Genomic DNA, 21,483 nt, shown 5'->3' on the forward strand with positions numbered 1-21,483 from the left:
TCACAGAGTCCACACAAGCAATGACATCAGCCTTGGAGTGTTGTTAGCCTGGAAGGCGGATAGAAAGTCTGGCAGGGCACTTTATAATGGTGAAGGGTAAAATACATTAGCTTGAAAAGTGTTAACATCCTATTCAAGGTTTTTACGCTTATCTGAAAAACAGCTCTTAAAGAGGAGATGGGAGAGTTAAAAGTGATTTTACAGATGACCTTTAATGTTGCATGTGTTTAAAAAATGTAAATAGAAACTGGTGGTTGTTTTGATTGATTTTATGGCTCTGACCACAATTGAAATTCTACTCGAAAACCTTTTCTAAAAAATGATGCACAGGGAAAAGGCACTTTTTGAAAAGTCTCCTACCTGCTGAAAAAAGCTATTGATGCATCTAACCAGTCAGCATAGAGAATAGCCCTTAATCATTGTCAATCCAAAAAGGAGATCTTTTTCACCTCTGAACAGAAAACAATGATTTGTTCTGGCATAAAATGGTAATTTCTTTTGTATAAGATGCTCAAAGTGTGGAAGCCTGGCATATGTGAGAAAGTGAAGGATACACTTTCATTTTTCCATGTAACAGTGGTTGATGCAGATCAGCAGTCATAATTCCAAAATCAGTCCATAATATAAAATTTAGTTTAATATGAGAAGGTTAAAAAAAGCGTGTAGTTTTGATACATACAAGATGTCTTATTGCAATAACCTTCTGGAGAATGTTAGTCAAGCATCATGCAATTAGCAGTTGAGCAACATGTATTCAGTTCAGGTATACACCTTAGCAGCACAAAGTAAATAATCAGTTGAAAATGTATTTAACAATTTTTCTGCCAAAAGTGCATGTAAGAAAATGATGATGAAGTAGATGAAAATTCTGTTCACATTCATACATTTTATTGTGCACTTGTAACAACCTTTTCCATCACTAAACTATTTTGTTTTGGAAATCAACACATAAATACTGTTTGTGGACATGCTGGGGTTCTTTATAGCTGGCCTTATATATCTCTGCATTCCAAGATACTGTCATGGTTTAGCTAAGGATCCATGCTTGGCCTGAATATATTTCCATTTTTTTACTGTTTTCATTACTTTTTATTAATTATTTTGTTATTGAATGTTTTTCTTTCCTTCTTTCATAGTATAGTGTTTTTGTTAATATTTTCTTAATAATTAATATTTTGGATTGTATTATAATATTACTTTTGTTAGTTATTCTTATTATTTTTATTTTGAGCCAAAGAGTGCAGGGCCTCTTTACTGTTTTGGAACAGCCAGGGTTTAATCCGTGGTTTATTTTATGTATTTGTTTTTTTCATCTTTGGAATTAAATTTTGTGATTATTGAATTATTGCTGTTAATATTGTATTTGTTATTAAATGTTTTTGCTTAATATTTAATATTTCTGTAGTATTTTTAAAACATATTTTTTGCTCTTTATGTACTTTTTTTCCCATTAATTTGAGCCCAAGGGGGCATGGCCCCAATGCTATAGTTGTGGGACTGCCTCAAGGCCTTTAGAAGCCTGCAACTACTGTAATACTGTGTTTTGACATTGTAGTGAACTGTTTTCTTATTTGGCTCTATAGTTGGATTATGTAGATGCATTTTTTTGATGTTCTGGTTTTTTGTATGTTGAGTTTGCTTAAAGAAACAGGAATCTGACCTGGGCTTGTTTGCTTTTGAGGGTTGCATTTCGTGATGTTCCCTTTTGACACATGTTTGAATTAGCCCTTGTTTTGTATAGTCTATAAATTCAAAAGAGCTCTCCTTTGGTTGCTGTGAGCCCCCATTTCTATGTTTTCCAAATTAAAGTCTTTTACCTCATTTTGTTGAAACTGTGCATGCTGGAAGCCTGCATCTAGGAATTGGGGCAAAGCTGATTTGGGGAGGTGAAGTGTAGCCTTTTTATTCAGACCAGTGTGAAGTACTGATCTAACTCTTGTTTCAATGCCTACCATCATCTGGAAGCTTTGAGAACCCTGAAATATCACAAATCTGACACTGCACCTGTTGATATTACCTTAGGACTATTTAAGACTTGAGATGCAGCAACTCAGTGCTGAGACATTGGGTGTTCTACGTTTTGTTACTTACATCTTGCTGGTTTTTGGATGTTTTCCCTTTGATTATTACTGGTTATTGCTTTTGGATTTGCTGACTTTTTGGTTGCTTTATAGGAGGGTTATTTCATTCTCTTAATTATTTTTGACTAATGTTGTATATTTTAAATTTATTAATTATACTTAATTTTTACTTAATAAAATACGAGGTGAGACACAAAAATAAATGGATTGGTAAAAAAAAATATTTATTGATGAATTACAGCATTCTAAACATTGTCACCTTCTATATACTCCCCCTCCTGATCTCTACACCGCTCTATACGTATCTTCTACTGATTAAAACAGTGCTGGAAGTCTACTTGCTTGATGGTCTTCAACAGGCTTGCTGTTTTTGCCTTCACTTCATCCATTGAAGAAAAATGTGTTCCCTTCAGGTCACTTTTGATTTTCAGGAACAAGTAAAAATTACAGGGAGCTAAATCGAGCGAACAGGGAGGATGATTGAGGACAGGAATGTTTTTGTCTGTCAAAAACTGCTTTATGGAAAAAGAAACATTTGTGAGAAAATTGATGTATATTCACTGTTCGATTTTTTTCACCCGACATTATCACGGCAGCTCATGTAGTGATTGTTGTGCAAATACTGACTGGACTATTCACAGCATATACCTAACCGGTCTGCAGTTTCATAGGCGTGTAGGAAGGGATATAGTTCTATGATTCACATCCAGCTGACCTCCAGATGGTTTTCTAGGAAAACCCCAAGCCCAGTCCAGTTATTTTTGTGTATCACCTCGTATATCTATGTAAGAAACTATTTTGTTTTTTGGTGAGATTTTGATGGTTTTCTTCTCCCTTTTTGGATTTATAAGCCTGACGTTCCTGAGAGTGCAGGCCCAGGCCTGCCTTTGAGTTTTCGGGCCTATTTTTCGCCACACTTTTGGATGTTTGTGTGCCTGAACATCAAGATGATGAACCTCACTCTCCTGATTTATGTATCCATATCACTCATCAGTTACAGTAAAATGCTAAGAAAGTGTTTTTCCAGTAGTTTTCTTATATACATTTTTTATAAAATATTTCGTGGTTCACACCATACACTTTTATAATAATTCATTTAATTTATTTTTGTCTTAGCTTGGCTAACTTTTTTAATAAAAAGTATTTGGCGTGGAGCATGTTTTCATTATAAATAAAAGGTTAAGTGTACAGTGATTTAAGGGACTCCAGGCGGCACTTAAACAGGATTTATCCAGTAGATTAACCTGTAATGCTGTACATTAAACATTTTTAAACTTCCATAAACCTGATTCTGAAACTTATATGTATAGTATACTACTGAATGGCTTTAGTTATAGGAAGCATTTATTTATTTCATAAAATAAAGTGGAAAAGATTTTTTACTGTTATGTGACACAAAACAGCTTAAGAGTTTCATTAATAAACATGAAGAGAAATTGTAATTTAGAATGACATTTGAGCAATGTGGAACATTTTAGATAATTACTTTATGTTCTTAACTAAGCAACAATATGTGTTTAAAGGGTCAGTTTACAAGGTCAGCTTTCAATGTTCTTTCTACCATTGAATCATAAAGTTGCACTTATTCCAATTCAATACTGCACTACATAGCTAAGTTTCTTTATGAATTCTACCTTCACAGTAACTCCTGATTGGGAAAACCCAGCATGAGACAGATGCCTCACCAGCTCATTCTGATTAAATTACTGTACATTTAGAACTAACAACCATCCAGCTCCAGCAAATATCCCTAAGCTCTTGCATACCCACAGATATCTGAAATGCAGTATTACGAGTAGAAGTCTTTTATACATCCAGATGACAGGGACATTAGAAGACCTGCCTTAAATATGAAATATTAAAATATAAATTCTCTTTGATAAAAATACATATTAGAATATTTAAAAACGGTTTTAAGATGGCACAGTATAAGAAAAGCACAAGAATTGTTTTTGGAAAATAGCCTGAAGACATTCACGAAGAATTTACCTAAATAAAATAAATCCAACACTTTAAGCATTGATTAGTCTGAAGAAGACACACAGAAATGCCCTATTCCCTGTTAGGGTCCTGCGGCAGCTCCTAAGATGTGTGTGTGCTCATTGCTTAGAACATTCTGCGTCATTGTGTATCTCTTAACAAGTGTCATTTCTCTGAAAAAATAAAATGATCTTTAAAACTAACAGGAAGGCTAATTTTGAAACAAGCATCATAGGTAGCTTTGCTAGGAAAAACCACAGAAAGAAACTTAAGAGTCTTAATGTTGCTGCTGCATTATTTTCATAAATCAATGTGTAAGCTAAGGTAATAGTCAGAAATATGCAACCTTGCGTTAAAGCAGTCATGAGTTATATTGGCTCAAATAAAATTTAAGTCCAGACTGGCTGCATGGTTAGAAAATCAATTTAACCCTTAGCACTCATCTTTCAAGATTTTAACACACTAGAACTTCACCAACTTCTACAGCAAAAAGCTGTAATTTTCGAATCCTCCTCACATTCAAGAAACAATTCACTGATTCAGGTTTCCAATAGACAGTGTCACACACGTGCGCGTGGGAGGCAGCTAAAAGGCTCAAAAGATGGTAATTCCTCACCATACCAGGGGATGGCAGAGTGCACTAATCTTTTTTCAGGTCCCGCTCCTGATTCTTCATGGAGTCGTTCATCCTGCCGACTATGCCACTGTAAATAATCCACACAACACTGAAGGAGGTTTGGTGGCAGCTGCCCATATACATGCAATTGGCTGCCAAAATGTAGCAAAGATGTGCTTCAAATTGATATAGATCAGTCCATAAAAAAGAACAACAAGAACAGGAAAACATGACACTTATATGTAAGGTAGATGGAAAATGATGTCATCAGGCAGGAACCGGAAGTGACGTCCTCTGGCCGAGACCTGAAGTGACATCCTTGGAGCGGGAACAGGTAGTGATGTCTTGATGCCAGAAGTGACGTCATTAGGCCCAAGTGGAATTTCCTGTGATCGGTCTGCTAATGGAAAAGAGCAAAGATTAGTGCACTCTCCCTTACCCTGGTTTGGTGAGGAATTACCGTCTTTTGAGCCTTTTAGCTGCCTCCCATGTCCCCAAGGGGAAATTAAAATTTTACAGAATCTCATATCTTAATACATAATTCGCCAGTTTCCTCACTCACTCACTCACTCACTCACTCACATCCATCCGAAGCCATATGCGCAGTCGCCTTCTGCGCATGTCGCCTTCTGCGCAGTTGCCCGAAAAACCTTACGAGACTGACATTGCGGCAGGTGGCAGATTTACGGCCGCGAAAATTCAAAGAGAAAGGCGACTACGGCCGCGAAAATTCAAAGAGAAAGGCGATTCGACCGACATCCACCCCCAACATCGCGGGAGGCGGCGGATTTACGGCCACATAAATTCAAAGAGAAAGGCGACTTCGATTAAAGCTCTACAGCTGAAGGCCTAATTACGCATTCATTCAATACACCTATATCAGGTTTGTGGTGCTTATACTTATTATATATTATACTATTCCACTTGTGCCCGTTTCATCTTACGTTGTCGAAACAGGCTCTTTGTCTAGTAATATAATAAAAACAAACAACATCCCAGAAAACACACAAAAGAACTTCTGACTTGGACAACATAGAGCTGCTGCTGTCAATCAGAGGGTCGTAGGTGGCAGTAAAATGATGTCAGACCTGCTCACATTCCTCCACAAGTTTATATTTAAGGTCATTAACATTTGAATAGAGCAGAACTTGGCAGTGCCCATAAATGGAACACACTGATAGACATTTGTTTCGTTGCTCGAAGTCACCAGCATTCAGACTAATTCGTCATTAAGATATTGGTAACAGAATAAATCAATTCTCTGCCAGGACAGTACTCAAGAAAATAAGAAATTTGGCAAGTGAGAGGTGACCATTCAGTCCATCAAGCCTGTTTGTTTATATCATGTGTGACGGGCGGCCGGGTCCCATGCCCGGCCGGGACGCCTCTGCTGCATATATTCCGGGGGAGCAACCATGGGCAACTCAGTACCTCCCCCGGGACGCTTGGTGCCAGCCTCCCTGGCCAATGGTCATTCCTCAACATTCCACAGGGCTCCATGGGAAATGGAGTACTCCACAGCCTGGTTGGGAGCTGGTTTGGCCGCTACGGGGTGCTGTCTGGATTCAACAGCCCAGCTGGACGAGTCTTCAGCCCCACCTGGAAGTGCAATTGGGACCAGGTGGTCAAGCACCTGGAACACTTCCGGATGGGCTATAAATGGGGCCAGCCACCACCACTCCACAGCCAGAATCGGGAGGAAGAGATGAGGTTGCCTGAGAGGAGTGGTGGTGCCAAGATGGAGAGTTGTGTGTTGGTTAGTGTGCAGTGCTTTGGGACTGTGTTGTGGCTGGGGGGTTCACGGGAAAGACGTGCCCTCCAGCTGAAGAAGAATAAAAATCTTTGTGATTTTACACATGCCTCTGCGTCAGTCTGTGCCGGGTCGGGCGCTATATAGCGTCTTATTTCACATGCCTAAGCTGTCCCAATATTTCATCCAGATTCTTCCTAAAGGTTGTAAAGGTTTCTGCTTCAACTACATGTTTCAGTACTTTCTTCCAGATTTCCACAAACCTTTGTGTAAAGAAGCGCTTTCTGTCTTCAGTCTTAAATTCACTTCCCCTTAATTTATGTAGGTGTGCTCAAGTACATGATTCACCTTTAAGCTGAAAGAATTGTGTTGGATCTAGTTTACCAATACCTTTGAGGAGTTTAAATACCTGGATTAGATCCACATGCAGTCTCTTCTGCTTGTGACCGAACAGGTTTAATTCTTTGAGTCTGTTAGAGTATGACATGTCTTCAAGTCCTGGGATGCACTTGGTTGCTCTCTTCTGCACAACTTCAAGTGCTGCTATGTCTTTCTTGTACCATGGTGACCAGAACTGCACATAAAACTCCAGATGCAGTTTTACTAGTGCATTATATAGTGTGAGCATATCATCCATTGATTTACACTATATTCAAAAGTTTTTATGATATAACCTAAAACAGTATTTGCTTCTGCACATTGTTTAGTCAATGAAAATGTTGTGTCGACATAACCTCCTAAACCTTTTAAGATGTTGCTTCCTGTATGACAGTGTACCCCATCTTGTTTTACAATTGAAGTTCCTTTTGCCTTTTGTGACATTCCATATAACTTATGAAAGCAGTCGTCATATGGAGTCAGACCAGGTCTAAATCCTTGACACCTTACTTTTATCGTCACTCAGTATCTTTGTCTCTTCCATCCTCAGATGTGTTTGTACCTTTTATCTTGGCTCCAGATCTTCTCTCTTTTGCATTTCGAGCAGCTCCTTCGACAGGGTGTAGCAGAGTTCATTAGGTGGCTGTGATCGCTATGGTACCAGGTGAACATGGGAATAGTTAATATATCTCACTTTACATTCATCAGAGTCTCTTACATTCTCAAATGTGATAGATGCAGGTAGCCATGAGATCTTTTAGGCTTCTACTGTGACGTCCCTCAACTTCACAGCTTGTCCAAAATGCAGTTGTGACAAGTAGCATCTCTTCAGTTTAATGTCATAATTGATGAAACATTTTATAGCAACAAGCCAGAGGCCAAATCTTAACATTAATAATAAAAAAGCATTAATAATTTTAAACAATAAAGAGAGAGCTTCTTTCTGTAAGGGCTGCATCATGGCACAGCATTCGGAAACAGAACGGGTACATGTATACATTTTAAAACTGGCAGAGGTCTAAATTTACAATAGAATGGAAGTCTGAAAACATTTTATAACATGTTCCACAGATTAATAAAATTAATGTTATGCTTAAGACAATAAATGTTTTCTAGTATATGATAAACTGTTAGCTTAAACACCAATATGCTTTACATTCCTCTCTGATACTGTAATTGAAAACTTCATAAAATAAAAATATATATAAATGAGTCTATTTGGGATTATGGTAACAGCGCCATTGATTAAATGAACATCCAGAAAATGACTGTGTATGCTAGGCTAATGTAAAACCAATGAAAACTGGCAAATGAACCACTACTGTGTCACCACATTACCATTGTCATATTACCACAGATCCATTGTCATGTGTGAACAGCAGTTCAGTGGGATCTGTGTCTGGCAAATGATGAAGTGAAAAGCAGAAAAAGAATGAACTATATGGATTTACCCAGAAAATCTGTTTGAACAAATCAATGAAAGTAAATTTTCTTGTTGTACCAGTTTTTCTGCATCTGATATCAAATAACAAATGTATTGATTATGTTCAGACCAGCTATTGCTACTGGATGGAAATCGGGTTTCCCTGAGGATGACTGATGTCTGATTTAGAAACAGCAGAGAAAGAAGCACAAACATGTTTGATGAGATATCAACGTAATGATTTAGGTAACAGCATGTCAGAGAAGCCTTCAACACCGCAAACTAACAGACACTGAGGGACGTTACTTGAAAAACAAATACACTTGTAAGAAGCTATAGGTTTTGAGTAAGATATGAGTGTGTTTATTAGGCTAGGATAGGACTAAACATTTAATGATAAATAAAAAAGATTCTAAATTTCTGAGATATACTTTTAACTGATGTATGTTATGAATTGTTTAAATCAATTTTTATTTTATTTTTTTTATATTTTATTTATTAATTTTTATTGTAATCATTCCATACAAATAGATCAATTTATAACCTAACAAAATTGAAGACAAATCAAACCCCACCCCTGAGAAGGAGAGCTAAGCCAAAGGAGAGTTGCTTAGGGCTTTTTAATAAGGCAACAATAAATAAAAGAAAGGGAGAAATAAATATATAGGTAAATAAAAAAAATGGAGAAGGGAATCAAATGCAGTAATAGTTATTTCTCTTATTCTAAAATAATATTGATTAGATCCTGCCAGGTTTTGAAAAAATTCTGTACAGATCCTCTAACTGAGAATTTGATTTTTTCCAATTTCAAATAATATAAAACATCGGTTTCCTACTGACTTATCAGAGGAGAATTAGGATTCTTCCAATTTAACAGAATAAGTCTGCGTGCCAAAAGTGTAGTGAATGCAATCACCGTTTGCTTGTCCTTCTCCACTTCAAGTCCGTCTGGAAGAACACCGAACACAGCTGTTAATGGGTTAGGAGGGATTGTGACCCCAAGGCTGTCTGAAAGGCACTTAAAAATTTTGGTCCAAAATGATGTTAGTTTGGTGCAGGCCCAGAACATGTGACCCAGTGAGGCAGGAGCTTGGTTGCAGCGCTCGCAGGTTGGATCCTGGCCTGGAAACATTTTGGACAGTTTTAAGCGAGACAGATGGGCTCGATATATAATTTTTAGTTGAATAATTCTATGCTTTGTGCATATGGAGCTCGAGTGAATTCTCTGCTTTGCTACCTTCCACTCCTTTTCTGATATATTGATTAAGAGATCTTCTTCCCACTGTCCTCTTGGATCTTTGAAAGGTAGGGACTTTAATAAGATTTTATATAATGTGGAAATGGTGTTTAATTCCTTGAAATTGAGCAGTATTTTTTCCAGCATTGTGGAGGGTGCAAGGTGGGGGAAATCGGGCAATTTCTGTTTAACAAAATTTCTAATTTGAAGATAGTGAAAGAAATGTGTAGCTGGGAGGTTGAATTTTGAATGTAATTGTTCAAAAGATGCAAATATGTTGTCTATATAAAGATCTCTGAGCATTTTAATCCCAAAACTTTTCCAGGTATTAAAAACTGGATATGTTTGCGAGGGTTGAAAGAGGTGGTTCTCCTGCAGAGGTGCCACTGATAAAAGATTTTCCATCTTAAAATGCTTTCTAAGTTGGTTCCATATTCTGAGTGAGTAAAGCACAATTGGGTTATTAGTATATTTGCGATAACTTGCATTTATTGGAGAGCAGAGCAGGGAGTATAAAGAAGTACTACAGGATTTTACTTCTATTGCGAACCAAGCCTGTGTATGTTCATTTATTTGTGTCCACGTTTTTATGGCTTGTATGTTTGCTGCCCAGTAATAAAACTGAAAATTAGGTAAAGCCATGCCACCTTCTGCCTTAGGTCTTTGTAGGGTCGCTCTTCAGATACGTGGGTGTTTTGAGTTCCAAATGAATGAGGTTATTGTTGAATCTAACTGCTTAAAAAACGATTTATTGATATATATATTGGAATGTTTTAAAATAAAAAAAGAAGTTTAGGAAGGATATTCATCTTAACAACGTTAATTCTTCCGACTAGAGTGATATGAAGGGTTGACCATTTATGCAAGTCTTGCTTAATTTTTTCTATACAGACGGCAAAATTTTGTTGATAAAGAGCTTTATATTTACTTGTGATATTTACCCCTAGGTATTTAAACTGATCTGCTATGGTAAAAGGTAGGGTGTCCAATCTAATATTATATGCTTGCGAATTCACTGGAAAGAGTATACTTTTATGCAGATTAATTCTAAGACCAGATATCTTTTGAAATTCTGTTAGTGCTGTTAAAATTGCAGGGACAGTGTTTTCTGGGTCTGATATATATAAGACCATATCATCTGCATACAGAGAAATTTTCTGTTCCAATCCTTCTCTGACAATCCCCTTTATCTGATAAGAATTTCGACAGTGAACCGCCAGTGGTTCAATAGCGATTGCAAACAACAGTCAATTTTTTTAGCTCAGAATATGAAATCAATTTTTTTAGCTCAGAATATGAATACTGTAATCTTTAATACAAATTTTTTAATGATGGATAGTTATGTAAGAGAATTTTAAAAAATCTGTAATAACTACATGGATTAGGGTTAAGATTGTTAGAACTCACAAAAATGTAGTGTATACCAACAAGATCCTTTTAAATTAAACATTTATATTCATTAATTCCTTTATTTATTTTTTTTACTCACTTCTTCCAATTTAAAATCACAAGGGGCTAAGACCTATTCTTACATGGTTACGTGCAAGGCAGGGACCAACATAAAATGAACCTACACATACACACTTCCACACGTTCGCCCATACATTACAAATGTTCTAGATAGCTTAGACTACCTCTGATGTGCATATTATCACAACTGATCAACATAAGATGCCTTATGCATGGGTACACCTGGGTAATGCTATGCCAGAGTACTGTTCATAGCCTACAGTTCAACACCCAGCACTGTTGTGTTATCAATCCGGATCACCAAGACACTATGCAATTCGATTGTATTCGTTGTGCCCACTAAGGGGCGCCCAGTGCTCAAACATTAGACACAACTCAGTTGTACACCAGTTCAAGATAAAGTGTTATTTATTGGGTAACAGTGTCTTAATAAGAAAATTAGTCCAGCACCACACCAATAGCCAATAAAGCACCTCTGTCTCACTTTGTGTCTCCCATGTGAGTGTTACCCAGCTTCTCCACATGAGGCAAGATGCTTCCTTTTATGTCGGACCTGGGAGCACTTCTGGTGTTATGACATTGCATGCGAGAAGCATCTCTGGGTCATATGGATGCTCCCCGAAATAGGGGGGTCCGTACTTCACAGTGCCCCACTGAGGTATCCCAAGATCCCAGAAAGGGTTGCCCTTCCATACAACAATTCCCAGACAACCCTGCAGGTGTCCAGACTGGGCTCCAGCTGGGTGAACACTGTTCCACTTTTGGCCTGGGGGTATGAACTGTTCAGAGTATCCATTCAGCTCTCATTCATTCATTATCTGGGCATCCTGACTGGCACAGAAACCAAGGACCAGATAGGAAATCACCCTTGACTCTATTTGAAATGCCCATCCATCCAGTCCGGCACTTATAAAGTCCTAAGTGGCAGACCCCATCATGTGGGGATTGGCAGCATTACAGTTTCTACAACTGTCCCTCCTCGGCACAAACACTCCACAGGGTAGTGTGCTTAACCTTTTGCTGCACTCCTTGTTTACCTATGACTGTGTGGCCAGACACAGCTACAAGTCCATTGTTAAATTTGCTAATGAAACCACCACCATTACAGGGCTTGAATAACAACAATGATGGGGTTGCTTATAGAGAAGAGATTTACCTTTTGGGAAAGTGTCCCAGGGCAACAATCTCACCCTTAATATCAGCAAAACCAAGGAGCTGGTCATAGATGTCAAGAAGCAGGAGTCTTTAAATTTCTTGGAGTGATCGTCACTGACATGACAACCTGAAGTGGGATCACTCATCCAACTCTTCTACTTCCTTAGATGTCTGAAGAAAGCCTGGATATCTCCATCTATGTTGACCAATTTATACAGGTGCTCCTCGAACCGCCACCTTATCGTGGTGGAGGGGTTTGCGTGTCCCAATGATCCTAGGAGCTCTGTTGTCTGGGACTTTATGCCCCTGGTAGGGCCACCCAAGGCAAACTGGTCCTAGGTGAGGGATGAGACAAAGTGCGGTTCAACAAAACCTCCACGATGAATACAAAATTTGGACAGCGTTTTCCCTCACCCGGACGTGGGTCACCGGGGCCCCCCTCTGGAGCCAGGCCTGCCCGAAGAGGCAACGTGGGTCCCCCTTCCCATGGGCTCACCACCTATGGGAGGGGCCAAGGAGGTCGGGTGCAGTGTGAGTTGGGTAGTGGCCGAAGGTGGGGACCTTGGCGGTCCGATCCTCGGCTACAAAAGCTGGCTCTTGGGACGTGGAATGTCACCTCTCTGAAGGGGAAGGAGCCTGAGCTAGTGCGCGAGGTCGAGAGGTTCCGGCTAGATATAGTCGGGCTCACCTTGACGCACAGCTTGGACTCTGGAACCAATCTCCTTGAGAAGGGCTGGACTCTCTACCACTCTGGAGTTGCCCCCGGTGTGAGGCGCCGAGCGGGTGTGGGCATACTTATTGCCCCCCGACTTGGAGCCTGTACATTGGGGTTTACTCCGGTGGACGAGAGGGTAGCCTCCCTCCGCCTTCAGGTCGGGGGACGGGTCCTAACTGTTGTTTGTGCGTATGCACCGAACAGCAGTTCGGAGTACCCACCCTTTTTGGAGTCCCTGGAGGGGGTGCTGGAGGGCACACCTTCTGGGGACTCCCTCATACTGCTGGGAGACTTCAATGCTCAAGTGGGCAATGACAGTGAGACCTGGAAGGGCGTGATTGGGAGGAATGGCCCCCCAATCTGAACCCGAGTGGTGTTTTGTTATTGGACTTCTGTGCTCGTCACGGATTGTCCATAACGAACACCATGTTCAAGCATAGGGGTGTTCATATGTGCACTTGGCACCAGGACACCCTAGGCCTCAGTTCAATGATCGACTTTGTGGTCGTGTCGTCGGACTTGCGGCCACATGTCTTGGACACTCGGGTGAAGAGAGGGGCGGAGCTGTCAACTGATCACCACCTGGTGGTGAGTTGGCTCCGATGGTGGTCTGCTGGGAACGTCTGGCAGAGCCCCCTGTCAGAAGTAGCTTCAACTCCCACCTCCGGCAGAACTTTGACCATGTCCCGAGGGAGGTGGGGGACATTGAGTCCGAATGGGCCATGTTCCGTGCCTCTATTGTTGAGGCGGCTGACCGGAGCTGTGGCCGTAAGGTGGTCGGTGCCTGTCGTGGCGGCAATCCCCGAACCCGTTGGTGGACACCAGCGGTGAAGATGCCGTCAAGCTGAAGAAGGAGTCCTACCGGTCCATTTTGTCCTGTGGGACTCTGGAGGCAGCTGATAGGTACCGGCAGGCCAATCGGAATGTGGCTTTGGTGGTTGCTGAGGCAAAAACTCGGGCATGGGAGGAGTTTGGGGAGGCCATGGAGAACGACTTTCGGACAGCTTCGAGGAGATTCTGGTCCACCGTCCGGCGTCTCAGGAAAGGGAAGCAGGGCAGTGTCAACACTGTGTATGGTGGGGATGGTGCGCTGCTGACCTCGACTCGGGACGTTGTGGGTCGGTGGGGGGAGTACTTCGAAGACCTCCTCAATCCCACTAACATGCCTTCCAATGAGGAAGCAGAGCCTGGGGACTCGGAGGTGGGCTCCCCCATCTCTGAAACTGAGGTCACCGAGATGGTCAAAAAACTCCTTGGTGGCAGAGCCCCGGGGGTGGATGAGATACGCCCGGAGTTCCTCAAGGCTCTGGATGTTGTAGGGCTGTCTTGGTTGACACGTCTCTGCAACATCGCATGGACATCAGGGACAATGCCTCTGGATTGGCAGACTGGGGTGGTGGTCCCCCTCTTTAAGAAGGGGGACCGGAGGGTGTGTTCCAACTACAGAGGGATCACACTCCTCAGCCTCCCTGGAAAAGTCTATTCGGGGGTTCTGGAGAGGAGGGTCCGTTGAATAGTCGAACCTCGGATTCAGGAGGAACAGTGTGGTTTTCGTCCTGGTCGCAGAACAGTGGACCAGCTCTACACCCTTAGCAGGGTACTGGAGGGTGCATGGGAGTTCGCCCAACCAGTCTACATGTGTTTTGTGGACTTGGAAAAGGCGTTCGACCGTGTCCCTCGGGGAATCCTGTGGGGGGTGCTCCGAGAGTATGGGGTACCGGACCCCCTGATAAGAGCTGCTCGGTCCATGTACGATCGGTGCCAGAGCTTGGTCCGCATTGCTGGCAGTAAGTCGAACCCATTTCCAGTGAGAGCTGGACTCCGCCAGGGCTGCCCTTTGTCACCGATTCTGTTCATAACTTTTATGGACAGAATTTCTAGGCGCAGCCAGGGTGTTGAGGGGGTCCGGCTTGGTGGACTCAGGATTGGGTCACTGCTTTTTGCAGATGATGTTGTCCTGTTTGCTTCATCAGGCCGTGATCTTCAGCTCTCTCTGGATCGGTTCGCAGCTGAGTGTGAAGCGGCTGGGATGGGAATCAGCACCTCCAAATCCGAGACCATGGTCCTCAGCCGGAAAAGGGTGGAGTGCCCTCTCAGGGTTGGGAGCGAGATCCTGCCCCAAGTGGAGGAGTTCAAGTATCTCGGGGTCTTGTTCACGAGTGAGGGAAGAATGGAGCGTTAGATCGACAGGCGGATCGGTGCGGTGTCCGCAGTGATGCGGGCTCTGCATCTGTCTGTCGTGGTGAAAAAGGAGCTGAGCCATAAGGCAAAGCTCTCAATTTACCAGTCGATCTATGTTCCTACCCTCACCTATGGTCATGAGCTATGGGTAGTGACCGAAAGAACGAGATCGCGAAAACAAGCGGCTGAAATGAGTTTCCTCCGCAGGGTGTCTGGGCTCTCCCTTAAAGATAGGGTGAGAAGCTCAATCATCCGGGAGGGGCTCAGAGTAGAGCCGCTGCTCCTCCGCATCGAGAGGAGTCAGATGAGGTGGCTCGGGCATCTGATCAGGATGCCTCATGGATGCCTCCCTAGTGAGGTGTTCCGGGCACGTCCAACCGGGAGGAGGCCCCGGGGAAGACCCAGGACACGCTGGAGGGACTATGTCTCTCGGCTGGCCTGGGAACGCCTTGGGATTCTCCTGGAAGAGCTACTAGAAGAAGTGGCCGGGGAGAGGGAAGTCTGGGTATCTCTGCTCAAGCTGCTGCCCCCGCGACCCGACCTCGGATAAGCGGAAGAGGATGGATGGATGGATGGATGGACAGCAAAGTCCGTACTCACTGGCTATGTAACATCCTGATATGGCACCTGTTCATCTCAGGACCAAAAAGTACAACACTGTATCAATGGAGTGTAATTTTAAGGTTCCAATGCAAATAAAACTTTCCTGTGCCAAGGTAGAGAAAATATATGTGAATATAATATATAATATGTTCTAAAAGAAGTCTGGGATCGGAAGGACTGTAGCATCAGTTTTTCTTTAAATTTCATTATATAGAGCACCTTTTTATAGTGAGCACTATCCCAAGGCACTTTACAAATGCAGAGATTTATTAAAATTGTTTGCAGACTGAGTCAGAGGTGATGACTGAGCTGACACCCTTGGAGTTTTCAATTCCAATGCTTATCCACTACGCCATATTGCCTCCTACCTTTGAGTAGTATTCCATGAATTTACTAGGAAACATGTATTTATTTGAACAGTTCAGATCACAGTTATTAAGTAGAGGGTCTGAATACAAGCTCTTTGTTGTCTTCCAATAAACTACCCTTTTATTGTCACTTCCTGGCAAAAATCTGTGTGTCGTTAGACTCCCAGTGGGGTACAGACCAGAGCTTATCTGTTTTTTATCATTGCAGGAAAATCATTCAAACTGATAGATATCTTCCTCTTGGGAGGGCCAGAGTTTTATGCTGTTAAAATAAAAGTATATTTCAAGACAAATTGCAACATCTGGAAACTGTTTAATTTTTAAAGAGCTGTTCAGCGATTCTAGGATTTTTTTTCTTCTTTTTAATGTTTTCATGAATATTTACGAGAATCGCCTTCCATGTTAATAAATGGTAAGTCAGTTTTTTTTGGAACTGGAAACCACCATTTTTGCCTCGCTCCCTTTATGTCATACGGGAATAAGTTAAATGCAATTTTCCTATCTTTTAGATGATTTTCACAGATATTAAAAGTGAAGCAATCAAACGGCATGCTCTGCATTAAACAGCCACATGAAAACATACCGGGAAAAGGCCAACACCTGGAACTCGCTAAGAAACATAAAGAAAGTACAACTCGCTAGCCTCTAGCAACTCCACTAACAAGCTCATAAATAATCTCACTTTAGGGAGAATGCAGGAAGTTGACAATTACAGAGGAAAAACACAAATCTTTACCAACGGTAATTGTTTAACTGCATACACATGTGTGGAGCCTTAAAAACCTCCCATTCTCATGAAATCAAATCCCATTCCTCTAGATCTGAGTGACATATACAGAAACGAAAAAAGTTAACTAACCAGTCCAAGCGCCCCTCTTTAATGGTTGCCCAGTTGTGGAAGAGAAATACAGGAAGATTTTAGGGATTAAATTGCATTGTCGGTTGGGGTGTTGGTGGCAGAATGAGCATGATCATGGTAAAGGACAATGGATAGGACTTAAATGGACCACACGTAAAAGAAAAGCCTGCATTGGTAAGAGGTGAGTCATTCAGGGTGCCAGTGTTTGCAGACAGTACCCCAAAAGTGGGAAAAGTACCCCCAAATGGTAGAAACAATACAAAAAAGGTACAGGTGTCAAATGCACTAGAAAGAAAGGGAGAGTTCAAACTGGACAGACAGAATGCAGCAGAATTTCCCCAGACCAAGAGCAATTGGGTCTCACTTGAAACAGATGGACCAATCTATTTTTCCATAGGTGGGGCAGTTTGGAAGCTGTCATGGCTGCCCATTCCTTTAAATATACATATCTTGAAATCAACGGTGACTTTTACACTAGTCTAAAAATACGTGCCTGTCACCAATATGCATGCAATTTTATACAAAAGGAATGTTTTAATCCCAATGAATGCTAAAAATCAAAAATATGGCATAAACTTTTTATGATCTTGTAACCACTAAACAAGAGCAGTCACTCAGATTGGAAGTGTGTGAAACAAGGGTCAAACTGAACGGATACAATTACACCAGACCAACAGATGGCAGCAAATGGTTCTTTCTTCTTCTTAAGCCCATGTCTGTCACTTTATGCGACTTCTAGTCATTGGTATGTCAGAGTTGCTGACTGAGTTTACTGATCTTGTCACCAGATCATGTTAATTTAAAACAACTGGACATGTCACAGGTGTTGACTGCCTACAGACCTTCCAGCACAGTTGTGCTTGGCCCTTTTTGTGACAGCCAATAGCAGGCTGCTTGACGGTGTTGTACAAAGGGTTAACAGGTATGGTGAGTGCAACTGCAATTTCAGCCCATTCTTCATTTTTCCATTCTGTTTTGGTACCTAAAAACAAGACATCAGACATTCAAGCTTCTCTTCTGTTTGTGAGGTCCAAAGCACCCATGTTCCTTATTCTTCGTCACAGTATTATATGAATTGGATTTCCGGATGAGCAATCTTTGGTTGTCAGCTCTCACACACACAAGCCTGCCTCTACAACTAAAGACAAAATCTAACCTGTGGACTAGTTGGAGTGAGTCGCAAGTCACATTACACGACCAGCTTCACGGGAGAATGACACTGACTGCCTCTGACTCACTAAGATTATTTAAATGAAGGCTGTGATTGAAAATTGTGACACCATTACACAGGTGAGGCAGTCTAGGAGCTGCTATGGTCGTCCAGCCATTTAAACATACATGAGCATCGGGAGCCAACAGAGGGAGCTCTAGCAAGACTGTACTTAAGACTGCTAGGAGTGTTTTTATGGCTGCTACTTGCCATTGCATTCATTTACTTGGAGTTCGCAGATAAGCTGGGGTGGTCAAAGCTGCCTATCAATCGTGTAGTGCAAGGGGTCCCCAACTCCAGTCCTGGAGGGCAAGTTTTCATTCTAACCCTTTTCTTAATTAATGACCTGCTTTTACTGCAATTAACTTCTTTAGAATTCATTTTAATTGACTTTCTCTTGAAGACTCAGGTCCCTTAATTGTTTCTTTTTCCTTAATTAGCTGCCAAACAATAATGAGATACAAAATGAGCCAAAACATGACTAGCAAACTGTGACCATCATTCAATATCTGAAAATAAAGAACGATGAAGGTCTTGGGAATGTTGATCTGTTCAGATCCCCAAAATATTTCAAAACTGCTCTTAGGAAAGAGAAACTCAACAATTACGGAAATGTATCTTTTTGCTTAATGAGAGCAGCAACAAGCCATGGAATTAAAGAACAGGTTTAATCAACAACAAGACTCTGCACCTAATTAAGCAAGTGGTTGGAGTGAAATTGGTTGGAGTTTGAGGCCTTGACTTAATTGGTCTTCTGATGGCTCACTCACATCACATTTCATTTCTGTTTGGGTGCCATTTAAGGAAAGAAAAGGAACAATTCACAGGAACGATGAAAAAATTCAGGGTTACAAATCTTAAAAAACAAGTCAATTAAAATGAAAGGAAAAGGAAAAACAGGTCACTAATTAAGAAAAGGTGTAGAATGAAAACCTGCTGCCTCTATTGGTCTTCCTGATGTAGTGTGACCAGAATGTGCATAGAATGAAAGGTGAACAGTGAATGTTGGCGTGCATGATTCAGTCACTGTGTCTTCAGGTGGGCAAGTGAGTGAGCCACTTCACCTGATAATTTGGGACGCTGGGTCTGTAACAGCCAGACACACCAGGGCAGCAAGGGTTTTGTTTGCATCCTTGTCGTAGTCTTGCTCTTTCTATTTCTCTTTGATCACTACTCCCCTTGTGTTTTTTGGTTTTGCAATGCCGTTACTTGATATATTTTTGTCTTCTGGTGTTTTTTTGTTCCCCATCCACAAACTTATTCCACATTTTGCATAAATAAAACTTGTCATTGTGATCAAACAAAAGGCTGGCATTTTTTTAAGTTTCCATAATGTTTTGAAAACATCTTTTGTAATATTAGTCTGATTTTTCACATATAGTCATTCTTTAATGTCAGAATCATATATTTATGTTATAGTGGTAAATCTTTTTTAAAAATGGAAAAAGACATTGTTGTATTTACTTTGTTGTAAAACACTGCCTTAATTACCGAAGCAGAATTGTGCAAACATCATACATGCAGTGACAAAAACAGAGCAACGCTGCACATTTCTTGCTACTGAGCGTGTAATAAAACTTTACATTCTGCATTTTCATTTTTATTTGCTAACACAACAGCTTTACCTAATCATAACTTGAAAATTCAAATGATTTTTACACCACAGTCTGAAAAGTATATGCATATCTCTAACATGCATGTCATTTTCACAAAAGTATGTTTTAATCTCATTGAATGCTAAAACATCAAAAGTCTGACTTAACGTTTTCATGATGTTGTAAGCAGAATACAAGAGCAGACACTCAAATTTGAAGTGTGTGAAAGAGAAATGCAAATCAGCGTACTTGTAGAAGAGAAGCTTTGAAGGATACAAAGCTTGAGAATGAATACAATAAAGTGGTGAAAATGTCCCAACATTTAACAGTTTACTTTTTTCACTCTTTCATTTATTTCTCTATCATCTTTTTTTCTGAGGCTTTAGATTCAGGGTTCATATTTTGAGGTTAACCCCCTATTCTTAACATCATAGATCATTTTAAAACAACTCCTTTTAACCCTTTTTTTTTTAATTTGGCCTTTTCATAACTACAGTTGTTCTACAGTTAATAAACAATATATGCATAGAATTATTATACTCTTTGATGAATCTGCAATCTTTATTAACCTTTAGTTTTCTCTGTTTTCTTTCCCAGCTCTTCTGTGGTGGCTTTCTGCACCACCACCTCCTGATCAAAGACCCGTGCAGCCGCCTGTGATGTTTGAATGTTTGAAGGAAAGAGGATACCCCAACCTGTCAGACCCACTGCGTTGAATCTTTAAGACGAAACCATAAAAAAAAAACACTGGGTGGTCTTTTGGCTGGAACCCCTACAGATTTAGTTTTTTTCTCCAGCTTAACAGGAGTTTTTTTCAATTTTTTTCTGTCCAACTTGGCCAACTGACCTTATCATCCAACCATCGTTAGAGACAATTCCATATTTAAGGATTCTGTTTCTCTTAATTATATTTCAATGTTATGTAAGTGAGCATCATGTATATTTATATACTACTAGCTATCCCACACGGCTCTGCCCACGTAGTAGTGAAACAGGACAAAGTTTACAAATCAGTAAACAAACAGGTATTGCTAGGTAAGGTACGCTCCAAAACATGGCGAGAGGTAAATCGATTTGAATGGAAGTTGGCGTGTGAGTGAGGAGGATTCTGCCCAGCTCCCCACTCCTGACCTCACGTTTCCCCCTCCCCTCCGCCTGCAGCCTCTGTCTCAGATTAGCGCGAATAAATCGCTCCTGCAATCGAACTATGATACTTAGTGTGATGAGAGAAGTTGCAAAATCAACTAGAATGTTCAAGCAAGTTATAGAAAAAAAAACCGATCTAAATCAGTTAAGCAGTTCTCTCGTGAAAAGCGGAAAGACAGACGTGGATTGTAGATGCATAGAGATTTATGCATTATTTTTCTTATCTAATTTTACTTTGTTTTTCTTTGCATGTTAACTACTTTGACATCTTGTAAAGCACTTTAAGCTACATCGTTTGTATGATAATGTGCTAAAGAAAAAAATGTTGTTGTAGTCTGTATTTTTTACTTTATTACATCCATGAAATTTGCCTTGCGATACATGAAAACCCATGTTTTTTGTTACAGTTATCCCAAAAACGTATGCTTTTGCATGTCTGTATAGCCTGCCTCCTTACATGACAACAGTTCTTACCATGTGCCCAGACCTGCTGCTTTGGGTTCCAGTTCCCTAAAGTCTGACTGTGCAGGTTCAGTATCTGCTTAAGGTTTTTTGGTTTGGTAAGTTCAAGTGATGCAGGTGTGTCGAGGGTTGCTTTCCCTCTACTTTCTGTAGTACTAGGGTGTTGTACCGTGTTGGCCATTATGGATGTAGTGAGACGCTAAGTAAAATGACTCCTTTTATTGGCTGAATAGAAAGATTACAATATGCAAGCT

The sequence above is a fragment of the Erpetoichthys calabaricus genome, chromosome 6 (genome assembly GCF_900747795.2).
Source record: "Erpetoichthys calabaricus chromosome 6, fErpCal1.3, whole genome shotgun sequence".
Lineage (NCBI taxonomy): Eukaryota > Metazoa > Chordata > Cladistia > Polypteriformes > Polypteridae > Erpetoichthys > Erpetoichthys calabaricus.